This window comes from Nerophis ophidion, linkage group LG17 (assembly GCF_033978795.1).
Source record: "Nerophis ophidion isolate RoL-2023_Sa linkage group LG17, RoL_Noph_v1.0, whole genome shotgun sequence".
In the NCBI taxonomy this organism is placed as follows: domain Eukaryota; kingdom Metazoa; phylum Chordata; class Actinopteri; order Syngnathiformes; family Syngnathidae; genus Nerophis; species Nerophis ophidion.
Genome location: NC_084627.1, coordinates 26,716,076 through 26,718,767, shown reverse-complemented (window position 1 = coordinate 26,718,767; position 2,692 = coordinate 26,716,076). Strand labels below are relative to the sequence as shown.

The 2,692-nt window shown below is 42.0% G+C and overlaps 1 long non-coding RNA gene across 2 annotated transcripts; it reads left to right on the top strand.

The window, feature by feature from the left end:
- The first annotated feature begins 245 nt into the window (after positions 1–245).
- On the top strand, positions 246–2,220 carry LOC133536598 (uncharacterized). Of its 2 annotated transcripts, XR_009802498.1 has the most exons (4): positions 246–520; positions 610–855; positions 948–1,049; positions 1,191–2,220. It is a non-coding gene; the product is annotated as an uncharacterized LOC133536598 (long non-coding RNA). The 2 variants fall into 2 exon arrangements; XR_009802497.1 differs by having other exon boundaries at positions 250–520; positions 948–2,220.
- The last annotated feature ends 472 nt before the right edge of the window (positions 2,221–2,692 follow it).

Below are 2,692 nucleotides of genomic sequence, written 5' to 3'. Positions count from 1 at the left end.
TGTTGCTCGCAAAAGTAAATTATGTTGCTACTTTTTTAGATTGCAACTTGTCCACAGTGCCAGAAGGTGCAAAAAAACAAGACGATGGTGCCTGAACTGAAGCCAATATATGTGAGTATCAGTATACCGTCGCTTGGAATCTACCTGTTGCCATTTCTCCCTTTACATACTATATACTTTGTCTTGATTAAAGTCTTCATTCATTTTCCTTGGTCATCTTTTTGTATTGAAGGCTGAGGAACCACAAGAGCTAGTAGGCATTGACCTGATCAGCCCATTCAAGGAAAGAGCAGAGGGCTTCAAGTATGTTCTCACAGGCACCTGCCTGTTCTGTAAGTGGGTTGAGGCAGAACCAATCAGAGACAAGTCAGCCGAGGGTGTGTTTCAAGGTCTGATGAAATGGATTAATTGCCGGGGTGCACCACTTCAAATTCTCAGCGACCAGGGGAAAGCTTACCACCCCCAGACAAATGGCTAAAATGAGAGAACAAATGGAACACTTAAGCGACATCTTTCCAAGGTATGTAAGGAGTTAGACAGTACTGTATATGTTACAATCATATGCTTGTGTTCCATAAGTTTCACTCATTTTCCCATCATTGTGTTTAGATGGTGAATGAGCAGCAGAACGACTGCAACTTGTACGCTGAACAGGCTTGCTGGGGCATCCGTTCCAGCTACGAGTCAACAAAACATACGCCATTTGAGGTGATGATTGGGCGAAAGCCACGTTTCCCATCAGAGCTCCCAGAGGGAATTGATCACGAGTCGATCAGCCACAATGACCCTGCACCAAATTAAGTTGTTGAATATGTCAGCAACACACAAGAAAAGCAGTCAGCAGTCCATGATAAAGTAAGTAAGCATTACTTCTCATTACTTTAGGTTAAGGTTTCAATCAAGTTGTTCTTGGACTTTAAATAGACAGCTTGCCTTTATACTTTCAGGTGACAACCAACAATGAGGCTGCCAAAGAAAAACAAAAGAAGTATTACCAGCTAAAGCACATGAAAGGATTCAAGTCATACAACTTTGCTGTTGGCCAACAGGTTTATGCTGATTGCTAAATGTTCTGCCCTAACATTATGGGAAAACAAAGTTTAGTGGAACTTTGCTGTTCACAAGGACAGAGCTTACAGTATTCTGTATAGATTGTTTATTATAAGTAGTGCTGTATGATTTCTTTTTAGGTTATAAAAGCTAACCACAAGAAGCTTGGGGGTCCCAAGGGAGACAGAATGGCACCAGACTGAGATCACTGAGCTGACAGGACACCAAGCAGTTCTCCAGAACAGCAAGACAGGCCAAGTGTTAAAGAGCATTTATCTGCAACACCTCAAGCCTTTCAAGGAAACTCCACCTTCTTCTCAACAATCACTGTCTAACCTTAATTCAACACCAGCACCAACAGAGTTATCTGGACTCTCTTAGACAGACAGTGGGTTCAGATTCTGAACACAGGACAGCACTGGGTGACAGCCAGCAACATCATTTCACAAGATACTGTACAGGTGTATGATAGTTTGTACAGCAGCAAAGCCTCCAAAAAGACAACATCACAGCTCTCTGTCCTTTCATACTTGTTCTCCGAAAACAGCCAACTGACAAATCAGTATATGAATACTCGGAGACAGAACGGAACTTCTGATTGTGGGCTCTTTGCAGTAGCTGTGGCCACTGCTCTTTGCCAAGGACAGGACCCAAATTCACTGTTGTTTTGCCAGGGCAGCATGAGACAACACCTCAAGTCTTGCTTTGAGACTGGGTGGCTGAAACCTTCCCCATAAAAAAAAAAGCAATGTGTCCATCAAGGTTAAAGCACAAGAGACAATTTAGATGAGCTTTCTGGGGAAAATGTGAAAAAATATGTAATTAGGGGAATTGTACATAGACATGATTGATTATGTGAGGTTGTGTATATTGTTGTAGCTATGATGGTACTGAATATATTGATAATAAAAGAACATGTTTTGATGATGTGTGATTTTAATGATGGATGAACAGTATGGATGATGAGTGATATTGAAAGATTAAAATATAGTGCAAATACGATGATGTGTGACTTTGTTAAAAGTACTGTGTTGGTGATGACTGATAACAATTCATAAAAATATGGTGCTTCTGAATGTACTAATAATGAATGATTTTGATGCTTAAAACTATTTGCCGAATGTATATATTGATGAGTGAAGGTTTGGAATAAACATGAAGTTTCATCTACCAGAGCAATTCTGTGTCTTGTTTTATATAGGAAAAGAACCCCCAAACAATTGAAAATAAATCAATAATCTGGTTCAACATATTAGAAACTATGATAAAAGAATATGGGGCTTCGCGGTGGCAGAGGGGTTAGTGCGTCTGCCTCACAATACGAAGGTCCTGCAGTCCTGGGTTCAAATCCAGGCTCGGGATCTTTCTGTGTAGAGTTTGCATGTTCTCCCCGTGAATGCGTGGGTTCCCTCCGGGTACTCCGGCTTCCTCCCACTTCCAAAGACATGCACCTGGGGATAGGTTGATTGGCAACACTAAATGGTCCCTAGTGTGTGAATGTGAGTGTGAATGTTGTCTGTCTATCTGTGTTATCCTGCGATGAGGTGACGACTTATCCAGGGTGTACCCCGCCTTCCGCCCGATTGTAGCTGAGATAGGCGCCAGCGCCCCCCGCAACCCCAAAAGGGAATAAGCGGTAGAA